Source organism: Pristis pectinata, chromosome 2, assembly GCF_009764475.1.
Source record: "Pristis pectinata isolate sPriPec2 chromosome 2, sPriPec2.1.pri, whole genome shotgun sequence".
Lineage (NCBI taxonomy): Eukaryota > Metazoa > Chordata > Chondrichthyes > Rhinopristiformes > Pristidae > Pristis > Pristis pectinata.
The window spans coordinates 88,602,090-88,616,670 of NC_067406.1; positions in this window are offsets into that span (position 1 = coordinate 88,602,090).

Below are 14,581 nucleotides of genomic sequence, written 5' to 3' on the forward strand. Positions count from 1 at the left end.
TTTCCCCACAACTAATATTTTCCACTTCCTGTAAACCTCCTGCATCCTCATCGATGCAATCACATCTTTCCTGTCAGTTGGTGACCAGGATGTACACAGTTCTCAGGTTGTTGTCCAATTAGAGATGAGAACATAAGAAGGAGTAGGCCATTCAGTCGTGCTCTGCCATTCAACAAGATCATGGCTGGTCTTATACCCTCAAACAGCATTTTTCTGCCCTATCCCCAGCCCAATTACCTGATTCCTCCATTATCCAGGAAGCTATTGACCTCAATTTTGAATGCAATCAATGACTGAGCATCCATACTACCTTCCAGGGTAGAGAATTTAAAAGATTAGCTCTCCTTTGAATGAAGATATTTTGTTTTGGAGCCAACTGTCCTACCCCTAATTCTGAGACTGCAACCTTTGTTTCTGGATTCCTCAGCCAGGGAAACAACATTGCCCACAATAACCCCCACCCCACCCCATGTATCTTCTCTGTCAAGCCCTCTAAGAATTTTGTATGTTTCAGTGAGGTCACTGTCATTCTTCTAAACTCTAGAGAATAGGCACCAATTCAACTCAATCTCTCCTCGTATAACAGACTCACTGTCCAAGGAACCAGTCTGGAGAATCTTCACTGCAAATATATCATTTTTTAGGTTAAGAAACCAAAATCTACACAATACTCTGATGCATTTCCACCAAGGCACGGTAATGAATTTTAGTATGATACAAAATGATTTATGTGGTTAACAGAAAGAAGAAAAGTATTAGACTGTATGCATGTGGCAAATGGAATTCGATTTGGAGAAGTGTGAGAAAATAAAATTAGGGAGGAGCAACAAGGCAAGGAAGTGCACAGTAAATGGGAAGATACTGAAAGATGTGGAGAAGCAGAGCAATCTTTGAGCTCACATTACAGATCTCTAAAGATATCAGAACGATTTTATAAGTTGATTGAAAAAAAAACACATTGCATACTCTTGTTTATTAGTTGAGGCGTAGAATGAGAGAGCAGGTAAATTATGCAGGTGAAACAAGAAATTGAAAAGGAAAATGGTATGTTGGAGTTTATTGCAAGAGCGTGTAAGCTCAAGGTGTCACGAACCAGCAACAAAAGAAACACACTGAGCATGATTTAGTGTTAAAAACTATTTTATTAATCACTACTTATGATAATGCGTAAAATAAAAGTAAAAATGTTAGTATGTTAGAATTCAAAAATGTTAAACCTCGAACGTTAACCCCAAAACTAAACTCTTCGTGTGTGTGTGTGACAAAGTCCAAAACTCCCAGTTCCTGAATGGTTCTTAAAGTTCAGTTCCGCAAGCCATAAGGTGAAACATGAGCAAGGGCTTCTTCAACAACCACCGTTGTCTGAAGATAAGATGTAGATGTAGAAAAACATAGAGAGAGTACATACGAAATCCAAATGTTCCACGATGGAACCCAAACGACACTCCAGTGTTTACTCGGTAGTGACTTCCTCACCCCGAAAAGCATCCGAACCGTGGTCGTCCACACACAAATACCTGTTTCCTTCTACAGGTCAGCAACAAAGTGAACTCCACCGGATTACTTCCAACTTCCATACATGGATTTCAGTGGCAAACACAGTTATTGTTTCTCATCCATCGATAGAGAAAACAAGCAGGCTGGTGTCTCTCTCCCTTCTCTCTCTCTCTCCTTCTTCTTCTGCCTTCTTCAACCACGTCATTACGTCCTTTATCTTCTATTGACGTAAACACGCCCCACACACATACACACACACTCTCTATCTTAAAGGGACTTTCACTGAGTCCGTAACACCTCCCACCTAAAAAAAAATTTTCCCAAGAAAATTTTAACCGCGCATACAGTTAGTAATGTTAATAATTATCATGCTACACAACTACAGACTATCAGATTAGTACAGATACATGTTTCCCATTTAACATCGAGAAAGACAATCAGCAATCACATTATCTTTGCCTTTAATGCGAGTTATCATGAGATCAAACTCTTGCAAAATTAAACTCCAGTTTAACAGCCTCCTGTTCTTGTTTTTGACTCGGCTCAGAAACACCAATGGGTTATGATCTGTATACACAGTCAATGGTTTCTGAGCGGTGTAAACATATACACTGAAATGTTGCAAGGCTAAAACAAGCGACAGTAATTCTTTCTCTATGGTGGAATAATTCTTTTGATGCTCATTAAATTTCTTTGAAAAGTAAGCTACAGGATGGTCAATATCATCAAGGTCACCCTTCTGCAACAACACAGCTCCTGCAGCTTCATCACTGGCATCTACTGCTAATGAAAATGGCTTTTCAAAGTCAGGTGTTTTGAGCACAGGATGGTAGCATAAAATGGCTTTCAGCTTCTCAAATGCTTCTTGACAAGAATCTGTCCAAACAAACTTTACTCCCTTCTTCAGAAGATTAGTTAGGGGAAGAGCAATATCAGCAAAGTTTTTACAAAATTTTCGATAATATCCAACCATTCCCAAAAACCTTCTAACAGTCCTCGTACCTGTGGGAATAGGGAACTCAGATATTGCTTGAACTTTTGCCTGAACAGGAGCTTGCTTGCCTTGACCTACAACATAACCAAGATACGTCACAGTGGCATGGCCAAATTCACTTTTAGCCAAGTTAACTGTAAGGTTAGCCTTGGAAAGTCTTTCAAACAACCTTTCTAACGCAGAGATGTGATCTTCCCAAGTATCATTCCCAGTCACTAAGTCGTCAATGTAGGCATCTGTATGTTTTAACCCATGAATCACTGAATTAATCATTCTTTGAAATGTTGCCGGAGCATTTTTCATTCCAAATGGCAAAACATTGTATTCATACAATCCAGAAGGGGTTACAAAGGCTGAAATCTCCCTTCCTCTATCTGTTAATGGAACACACCAGTACCCTTTTAATAGGTCAATCTTTGTAAGAAATTTTGCCTTTCCCACTCTGTCTATGCAATCATCCACCCTAGGAATAGGGTAAGCATCTGACTTTGTTACAGCATTCACTTTCCTGTAATCTGTGCAAAATCTAACAGTTCCATCAGGTTTAGGTACAATAACACAGGGCGAACTCCAATTTGAACTAGAATGTCTAATAATATCATTTTCCAACAGGTATTTTATTTCCTGATCAACAAGTTTACTTTTTTCCACATTCATTCGATATGGGTGTTGTTTGATTGGTTTTGCATCCCCAACATCAACATCATGGGTAATTATCGATGTTCTGTTTGGAACATCTGGGAACAGATTTTTAAATTTTAAAATTAATTCTCTCATCTGTTGTTTTTGTGAAACTTGTAAATGGTCCAACTTCGTTTCAAGGTTCTCCAGGATATTTTGGTTTTTTAGTTTCGATGGAACAATATTTGGTCTAAATTGGCCTTCCTCAACATCAACATCAGGCATTCTAGAAACAACCTTTACACCATCCACCAAGGCCACAACTGAATCCCTCTCATAATAAGGTTTTAGCATGTTTACATGACAGAGTTGTGTTTTCTTGCGTCTATCTGGTGTTTTGATTATATATGTTAGATCAGTCACTCGAGATTCAATAACATAGGGTCCAGAAAAACGAGCTTGCAAGGGATTATTTTGGCTAGAGAAAAATACCAACACCTTTTGCCCCACTGCGAATGTCCTAGGCCGAGCACGTCTATCAAAATATGTCTTCATTCTTATCTGGCTGGTTTTCAAATTCTCTCTCGCTAGCTGGCAGACTCTTTCCAACCGAGTTTTAAATTTTTTTGGACATGGGGAGGTCTCCATTTCCTCATTAACACTCCATTTTTGACATAATATCCACTTGGCACTTTCTCAATCTCCTCACATGAGAGTACTTTTTCTTTCAATTCTGTCAACTCAGGGTCCTTTGTCTGTTCCACCATAAAATCCTTCCTTGACAAAGACAAATCTTTAAATTCAGGCTCACTATAAGGATGTTGATCCTCCAGTGAAGACAGAAAAGTCTCAGACAAGGCATCATAATTTTCTTCCTGTTTAGGACTGTCACAAGGAACTACATCAGACTGCACCGGACTGTCTGTCTTGGCTAATTCTTTAGCTCTAGCTCGAGTCACCGCACATGATGGGTAAACATCTGGATCATCCTCAGACTCATCAATCCTTGGTTTGGTTGTTAACCGTACCACAGGATCACTTTCTCCATCTGCAAGGTCATTTCCCAATAACAAAGAAACTCCTTCCACTGGCAAACTAGGTCTTATCCCTATCTCGACTGGTCCTTCTACGAACTTTGACTTTAAAATCACCCTGTGAAAAGGGACAGACATGGTCTCACCTGTAACGCCTCGTACTAGATTTACTTCACCAGTGTCACTTTCTTCACCAAAATTTAAAACACTGTCCAGCAAGAGAGATTGACTAGCCCCAGTATCTCTAAGAATTTTCACTGGCACCTGGGGTGACTCATCATTCAGTGAAACAAAACCCTCTGATACATAAGAACGGAATTCCTGTCTCACCTCCTCCAACTCTTCCGCTTTTACCTCTTGCAAGGACTGATCTTTAACAGCATCTCCTAAACCTTTTTGATTTTTAATTGCCTGAAAGCAAGCATTGGGCACAGCTTCCTTCCTTTTCTTCAAAAGGGCACAATTAGATATCACGTGGCCAGGTTTCCTACAGTAATAACAAGTACGCTCAACAGGTTTCTCCAGCCCTGGCTTCTTTTCATCTTTTCCTTTTTGATTACCTCCCAATTTAATCTCCGGTTTACCTGGATTGTCTTTGTAACTCTTTTGAAAGGTTTTAGGTTGTCCCCATTTGGATTTATGGGTTAAAGCATAATCATCTGCCAACCTAGCAGTTTCTTGTAAAGTTTCCACTGCCTTTTCATTTAAATATGTTGTTAATTCAGCTGGAACACATCTTTTAAAGTCTTCCACTAGTATCAATTCTGTCAATTTATCATAATCCCCATCTACATTTTTAGCCAGGCACCATCGTTCAAAACATATTCTCTTTCCATTGGCAAATTCCATATGTCTGATCTGCAGATTTCCTCAAGTCTCTGAATTTTTGTCTATAAGCCTCAGGAACCAATTCATAGGCCTTCAAAATAGCTTGTTTTACCTTGGTATAATCAGCTGCATCCTCAGCAGACAAAGCAGAATAAGCTTTTTGAGCTTTACCTTTAATCACACTCTGTACCATAAGAGCCCATCCTTTCCTTGGCCAGTTTGAACTCACAGCAACCTTTTCAAAATGTTGGAAATACTGATCAACCTGATCTTCTTCAAAAGGAGGGACTAATCGAACCTCCCTGCTGGCTGAAAAACCATCATCAGAATCAGATTCCGAACTCCTACGCTTCATTTGTAACTCATGCTGCCTCTTTTTCTCCTCGTTATCCAGCTCCATCTGCTTCATTGCTAGATCAGCCTCTATCTTCATCTGAGTTAGCTTTTGTTCGGCCTCTATCTTTAACTGGGTTTGCTCTCGTTCAGCCTCTATCTTTAACTGGGTTTGCTGTCGTTCAGCTTCTATCTTTGCCAGCTGCACCTGTGCCTCAGAAATTGCTATTTCACTGCCAGGAAACTGTTTTAACACTTCCTTCTCAAACACCTTCTTTTCCACATAATGGCCAGCTATCAATCTCTGAATATCTGCCTTTCTCATAGACTGCTTTACTTCTGTAAGGTTTAACCTTGTAGCAATCTTTATCAAATCATCCTTTGTCGCCACCTCCAATCCTTTTTGGGTTGGTAAGTCCAAAAATGCCTTAATATCCATTGCTGCTGGTTTCCACACACACAAGCCAATTAAAAAGAATTTATCAGACCTCCCTCAAAAATCTTTGGATTGAATCTTGAACAAATCTTGTCAATCTGGGGTACAATCCCAGACGACACTCGTTAACCTTGGGAACTATCCCGGACGACACTCGTTAACCTTTGGAACTATCCCGGACGAATCTCCCAATTTTGTCACGAACCAGCAACAAAAGAAACACACTGAGCATGATTTAGTGTTAAAAACTATTTTATTAATCACTACTTATGATTATACGTAAAATAAAAGTAAAAATGTTAGTATGTTAGAATTCAAAAATGTTAAACCTCGAACGTTAACCCCAAAACTAAACTCTTCGTGTGTGTGTGTGACAAAGTCCAAAACTCCCAGTTCCTGAATGGTTCTTAAAGTTCAGTTCCGCAAGCCATAAGGTGAAACATGAGCAAGGGCTTCTTCAACAACCACCGTTGTCTGAAGATAAGATGTAGATGTAGAAAAACATAGAGAGAGTACATACGAAATCCAAATGTTCCACGATGGAACCCAAACGACACTCCAGTGTTTACTCGGTAGTGACTTCCTCACCCCGAAAAGCATCCGAACCGTGGTCGTCCACACACAAATACCTGTTTCCTTCTACAGGTCAGCAACAAAGTGAACTCCACCGGATTACTTCCAACTTCCATACATGGATTTCAGTGGCAAACACAGTTATTGTTTCTCATCCATCGATAGAGAAAACAAGCAGGCTGGTGTCTCTCTCCCTTCTCTCTCTCTCTCCTTCTTCTTCTTCTGCCTTCTTCAACCACGTCATTACATCCTTTATCTTCTATTGACGTAAACACGCCCCACACACATACACACACACTCTCTATCTTAAAGGGACTTTCACTGAGTCCGTAACAAAGGGGTAAAATGTCTTTATTCACTTAACAACCTCAGTCTGTTCTTCAGCAAGTCTCTTCCTTTCTATCCTCTGTGAACGGCTGTCTGTATCCTAACTCAAATCACTTCTGGTTCACCCATCAGTTTTGTGCTTGCTGACCTACACTGGATCCCAGTTTAAAAATTTTAATTAGTTTCAAATCCACCATCTCTTTCATTCCCCCACGACATCCATCCCTACTGCAACTTCACCCACAACCCCCCCAGCATTCCCATCCCACCATGACTTTACCCATCTTTATCATTGTAATCTCTTCCAGTCCTATTAACTCTCAAAAAATCTGCAGCCCTCTAATTCTGGCCGATTGAGCATTGCCAATTTTAATCCACCCCTGGAGAATGTGCCTACTGTTAAAGGGCACACAAATTCTGATTTCACACCCAAAACCTTGCTGTTTCTCCACATCTCTTTGCATCTTTAAGATTCTTCCTAAAACCTTGTTCATTTATGGCATTTTTGGTTGATAACAATCTTCTTTTTGTTTGAAACAGAGCCTTGGGATGTTTGGCTGGGTCAAATGTGCAAGTTAAACATACAATCTTATTGTTATAAAAAGGGAGTTTTAACCTTACAAATGCTAAAGTTTTTGTCATGATTAATTTAGGCATATGTACTGCTGGCAGAGTAACTTGTTAGATAGTCCACTTAGTTTAAAGAGAGATAATGAAATGAATGACATCACTTACTCTAAACTCTGCACTATTGTATCTGGTTTCTCAGAGTATATGCCAGTGCTTAGTAGTTTGCCAGGATTTATTCTTCAAGGTGAGGTAGTTATCAAAATTGGTTATGAAGTATTTTTCCTATGACTTGGAAATCACCATAGATGCTGCCAAAAAATGTCGTTGTTAACTTTAGGAATGACTTCCTCTAAATTCTGGATGGCTCTTATAGTCACATTCTTTCAAAAAAGTTTCACGAAGAGAACCATAGAAACACTCAGTGGAAAGTTTAATTCGTCAATCAAAATCAAAGGAGAGTCAGACCACTGCAGCACCAGTCATCATGCAGGAAGTAACTACTAAGGGATACTTCCTGAGACTTCTCATCTGTCCCAGATATCCATGTTTCTGTTACAAAGCTTAGGAGGCATCTCTATTCGTGGTTACAAATAGATTTGCAACCAAGGTCTACAATACATTTATCCCTCTCTGTGGTACATGTTAGACATTTACATCACATTCTCAGTAGCTATGGGTGACTTTTGTCTGTGCAATAAATTTGCCATGTATTGCTCTATTGGCAAGTCTAAATTTGCCCAGGGAGCTCAATTTACAGTTTGACAACATTCCCACATTAGTGTTTATGAGTACCAACATATTTTTTTTTCAGAATGGATGGACATCCCAGAATTTTTGGTGTGTTCCAGATGTATACATCTGTAAGATATGAAGGCTTATGCTCCCTAAGTGTGTTGCTCATGATCACCAGGAAAAATAGAATTGAATTCAGGGAATTTTTTTATTCTAGTGTGACATATGCTGCCAAAAATAGAATCTGTTAGTGCAAAAACCTAGAGGAAATAAAATAGTTAAATAGAAAAGTTAAAGGGTAGAGGAAAGGAACAACATAGATACAATAGACCAATTGATCTCTGTCTGTGAAGAAAGTTTTTATGAAAAAAGCTAGGACAATATGAGTCTCTTTTTAAGCAACTACGTCTTTAAATGTTGCAGAATGCTCTGTCAATCATAATGATGAAGATCCAGTTGATTTCAAAAGCAAAGGGAAATAGATGAATTTTTATCTTATGACTACAGAATATATATAATACAATGACACAGATTTTGTAGCTAAAGGTGAAGAAATGCTTGTTGTTCACCTTGATGCACATTAGGTTTTCGTGAGTCTTTGCACACAGTTTTGTTCTGTTTCAATATCTTACCAAACACAGAACCATCTATGATAGGTAGATCAAGAAAACTGAGGTTCTTTAACCAATATGATTAAGGAAAATTCAATCAGGCATGCAGAATCAAAACTAAATTGAAATAATGTACCAGGACAGAATAAAGATCAGGAAAAACAGATAGGCTTCACAAAGAAAAAAATAGGAAATCAAAAGTATATACTTTTAAATCTCCAATACCAACTTATAATGGAATAGACTCCCCACTTGTAAAATGAAATTTACAGAGCCAGTAAAGATGTTAGGTCGTAATAGCTGATAAAAATGTATTTACTCCTTAGTGCACCAGTCGTAATTATATGCAGCATCTTTAATTTGGACCTGCTGGGCAAGAACCCAACTTCACACCATTGCATGTCATGTCAATCAGTGAGGATTATTACAGGACACCTTGTAAAGGAATATGCCACTTCTGATATCAACTTCTGGACTTTAACCCTCAAATACAAATATGCAAATTCTAGAAACTTAGTATAAATGCTTCCAAGGTCACTGATGGCTTCACCAATATTTTCCATATCAGTCTGAATCACTGCAGATTTTGCCAAAAATATGATCTCAAATTAGGTGATGAAAGGCCTAAAATAGTGAATCTAGAGGGTTTCACAAAGTCATGCCACTTGTTCAATGAGATTTCAAAACATAATTTTTTATTTACTTACTGAATGCAATGCTTATATTTATATTTTACAAATAAAAATACCATGTGTGACAACATTTTTGTTTTAAGTACTCTGCAAGAATTAACATTTCAGCCAGGATTGAAGAAGTAAAATGGTCAGATCTCCCAATAATGTTCACAATTTGAGGTGGAATGTGTTCCTGCTGAGTTGTCTGGATTTCTGTCATCTTTTAAATTGGCTCAGCAGATTTAATCCCTTCCCCAACACAACAAAAGAGTATGTTAAGGGAGCACTCTGGTTATCATGCAGAGTTTCATCATTTAATCCTTTTATGGGAGTAATGGTATTCTGGCTGACAGAGTTCTGTTTTGGACAAGTGTTCACTATTGATTTGCTTTACAATAATAGATTGGGCATGACTAAAGCTCCATTGGAGACATTGGTGGTTTGTCTCATTCAAGAAATGGCTCTGGCTCTTAAATTTGGATCAAGGAAACATCTGACCTCCCCATCCACTACCAGATTTACCATTGAGTCCAACAGTAAAACATTGGCTTGCTGAGGAGAAGAACTAGTCCCAGCATTACCTCAAGTGGCTGGCATTGAGAACCACATCTCCATTCATTTGACAGCCTTCTGTGAAAAAAAAGAAGTAAATGGTTTACTTGTTTTACTTTATTGTAATGTTTTGAATTTGTTGCTGACATTTCAAGATATGTTTAATCAAATGTATTTTTACAATGTATTTTAATCATTTTAGTCTTTTATCTTTTTTATTAATTTCAGCAGTTTTTAAGCATATTTCAAATTCATAAACATTTGAAGGTAGTACTAAAAGCTTTTGACAATACAACTAATTGCTGGCATTGATGGCTTTTGGGCAAATTACACTAGTTTTCTGTTATTGTGATTGTTAAAGTATCTAGTGAGGGGTACAAAAGAGTGTTGTGATGGAAATGCCATTCCGGTTTACATCTGTAAGTGAAGTTCTTGTCCACTGTTCAATGTGTTTTGCAAACAACACAATTAAGATCAAGACATTTTGTGATAAACGAGAGCACACACGTGATATTATACATGTACCACTTCACATTTGAATACATAAGCTCACTTACTGCCTTTGCTTTCCCATCAAGTAACAAAATGGGAAATGGTCTTTGCACCAATGTATTGTTTTACCCCCCTAATGCTGAAAGGTATGACTTGTGTATAAATTTTATGATAGTTGTTCCATTGACTGATTGTTTTGCTGGTTAATATTCAATAAACTTCTACAAGATTACATCTCTGTAATAATTCCTGTAACATAAATATCATAACATCATGCCATAGATTTAACAAAACATAAATGATCTCCACAAGTATATGGTTCAGTCTTTGAATATTTTCATGTGTGGGAAATATTCAATTAAAAAAACACTTTGTCATTTATTGAGAAGCTTTAGTTGAAATATCCATGAATAAGTACGCAACAAACCAAATAACTAATAGCACACTACTACTTCATTATAAAACTACTTGCAAAGAGAAGATGCTGACAATTTCTTAATCTATTTTCAGAAAACATTTTCCATTTCTTCAGAAATATGACATCCATTATATTTAGAAAATGAAAAGTATCATGAAAATCATACCTTCAATTCCATACATTTCATTAATGGGCCAAAGTGTATTGATGTATTAAAGTAATAAATGTTGCCATTCTTATATTTTAATGTCTATGCCCACATTTATCAGAACTCATCTTCTGACAATTAGACAAGTGAACTTGTGGGCATACATCAACTGGTAATTCATTTGCGAGTCTCCCTGCCATTAAAGCAGACAGTACAGGGCAAAAATTAGCAGTGGAAAGAAGATACAACAGGCTTAGTACCTGATCTGGAGCTAAGGGACAATCCAAAGAAGACTGTGAATCCATCCATAAAGGCACTTCCAGAAAAACAGAGAGGGAGAGAAAGAGGACTCTCTCAAAGACCTATTGTTTCGGCCTGCTCTTGCCCTACTGAACTTATTTCTTTCTATCTTATCCCTTTCCAATTACATCCATGACATTTCTGATGTCCTCCACCATTTTAACAATAACTAATTCCCTGGTCCCAAGTGACTCATTTTCACCATGGATATTCTACCCCCTTAAACCCTCATCCCATGTCAGCAAGGTCTCAGGGTCCTCTATTTCTTCCTCAAATGGAGGCCCAACCAGTCGCCACCTACGCACTCATTCAATTGGTGGAACTTGTCCTTATGCTCAACAACTTCTCCTTTGATTCCACTCATTTTCTTCCGATTAAAAGCTAAGGGAACTCACATGGGCCCTCGCTATGCCTGTCTTTTTGCATGGTGTTGTGTGAAATCGTTCTTTTAACTGCCTTAAGGATCAAGGACTCTGGAAACGAGCTTTGTAGACCAAACCTAGTTTAATCACAAAGGCAAACGCGGGACAGAATGGATGGGAACAGACACACAGTCAGTCACGCACAGGATACCACGAACCCGAGAGGGGAAGCGCAACTGGGGTAAAATACACTCACTCACACACACACACACACACACACAAGCACACAGTAAAAATGTACAACTTCAGGACATAACACTTCAATGCCTGTCCCACACTAGCATTGGCCCTTAACGCTCCCTGAGTCTGAGTGAAATGCTCCCTGACCATGTGGTGATGCAATGACCTCTTACCAATGATCTCTGCAGCATTGTCTTACTACTCCTGGTGTCGTCAAAAGAGGAAGGGCTAGGGGACGCAGCCCTTTTATAGTGCTAGGAGGTTGGGTGGAGCCTCACTGTTACAATTTGAACGAGCCAATGGTGTGGAAGTCAAAGACAAAGGTTCCTGCCACAGCCTATGGTCAGCAGGTTCAGAGACAAAGGATACTGGTCAGGCAGGTTCAGATGCAAAAGGTACTCTCACACCTGAGGGGTGGGTGGAGCCGCACCTTGATTGACTTCCGATCAGAGGAGCAATGCTGTCCTCCGGTCAGTGGGGGTCAGTGTCGTTACTGTCACGTGACAGCCATGTGGATTTCCCACAACACATGGATACATGGAACAGTCCTTGTTCAGACCACACCACCAACGTTCTTCGATACATTGACTATTGCATTGGTGCCCCATGCTCTACCCAAACAAAACTTGACAATTTTATCACTTATGCTGCCAATTTCCACCCTGCTCTCACATTTACATGATCTGTCTCTGACACTTCCCTTCCTTTTCTCTATCTCTCTGACTCCCTCAGGAGATAGACTAGCCACTAACATCTATTACAAGCTTATAGACTCCCACATTTACATTGACTAGATATCCTCTCACCCTGCCTCCTGTAATGATGCCATTCCTTTCTTTGTCTCCATCAGTTTGTTCCAATAACAAGGCCTTCCACCCCAATGCCTCTGAAATATCCTCCCTCATCCTGAAATTTGGCTTCCCCTCTGCCATAGTGGATGGAGCTCTCAACCGCATTTGGTCCATCTCCTGCACATCTGCTCTTGCCCCCTCTCCCCAGTACTACAGGACAAAGATAGAGTTCCCCTCATTAAAACTTCTGCTGTGGTCAGGGTCTACATAGATTCTTCAACACATAATCACACTCCAGTATTACCATAATATCAAGCTAGGCACAGCACGATGGTTAACGTCATGCCCAGCGACCTCCATCCATGGGCAACTCATCCACACAGAAGTCAGAGAATCAATTTAACGTAGTGCCGATTATAATTCACGATTGACTTTACACTTCACCCCATATTGTAGCACATGAAAAACATGCTCCACTTCTATAAGTTTATCTTACTCATTTTCCCATCATTTGGTATTTCTAGGGTTCTTTGAAGTGACTAAAGTGTACAAGAAATGATATATTGGGTTATAATATTTTTCTTGATTGCAGGGCTTCTATAAAAACAGACTTCTCCCAGACATGGGTGCATTCACAGGCATTCCCTGTCATGCCAGAAAATAGGTGTAGCAGAGCATACTTTTTGGCTGTAGTTCCTGCAATTAGGATTGATCATCATTACAAATGAACCTCTCAGTTAAAGTTGAGGACAGAAAGGGGGTAGAGATTAAAATGTGCCTGGGGAAAAAAAATACACAAATGTAAATTTTAATATTTTAAAACATGCTAGTAAAACATCTCACACCAGCTGAGTTGGTCACCAAAGAAATTTTTTAAAATGCACTGATCCGGCACATTTCAGAGCATCCCAAAGCACTTTACTGCCAATGCAGTGATTTTTGAAATGTAATCTATTTTGTGAAGTAGGAAATGGAGTAGCCAATTTCGGCACTACAATTCACCCATGATCAACAATGTGATATTGATAAACTAATCTGCTTTGGTGATGTTGAATAAAGGATTGGTCAGGATATAAGAAATTATATACTTCAAACAATCAGGAATCATTTGTCTACTCCAAGTCTAGGCTAAATACCACTGTTAATTTAAAACATTAGTGGCGATCTGGAATATTTCTAAAAGTAAGACAATTTAAGATTTATCAGTCACATGGGGTTAGAGCAGGGAAATGTTGCTGAGGTAAAATATCAACATGATTGAACGATGGAGGAGGCACAGGAGACCAAATGTCCTTCTATGGCTTCTATTGTGAAGTTTGCAGTTTCACTTACAAGAGATTAATTTTGTAAGTGGATATAGATGTTTCGTTGAGCCTTACTGTCTTATGCTTCTCTATTGATCTGGATGTCTTCAATTTTGTTCTGATAAAATGATGCAAGCCAAGCATTTGTTTTGAATCTCATCTTTTATTTAGAACTGTAATTGAAGCTAAGGCAAGTGTCAGCCATTTGGATCCAGATACTTGAGAAAAAATCTTGCGGTTTAACCCACAGGACATCCTAGTATTATGAATGACATATTTCTATCTGTAGCTGGCCAGCAGTAATTCAAGATCCTTCCTAATTTTAAACTTAACTTAATAATTAAAAGTAGATATCGCTATTTAATCCATAAAACAATACTCATATCCTGTGCCTTTTAAGTATCAAGTTAAGGAATCTCTCCACTTTGAAATAAGAATTAATCTTCCCCTGCAGACTTACTTAAAACAAAATGTATAATTTGTAAGTGTTAATTTATCTCAGGGGTTTCTGCTTCCCTTATCTTTTGGATGCAGGCTAGGCACAATGGAGATGAATATTTCACGTTATGTTGTCTTTTTTAGATAACTGCAGCATTTAATCTTTATTGAATTACGTTAATAAATCTGTCACATTATTTATATTTGAAAGTAAACAAACAAGAATAAAATTATACAAATAAAATTCCCAAAGGACAGAGAAAGACCTCAGCTGACATATTTGAAACATTATCTCTTTTTGCCAGA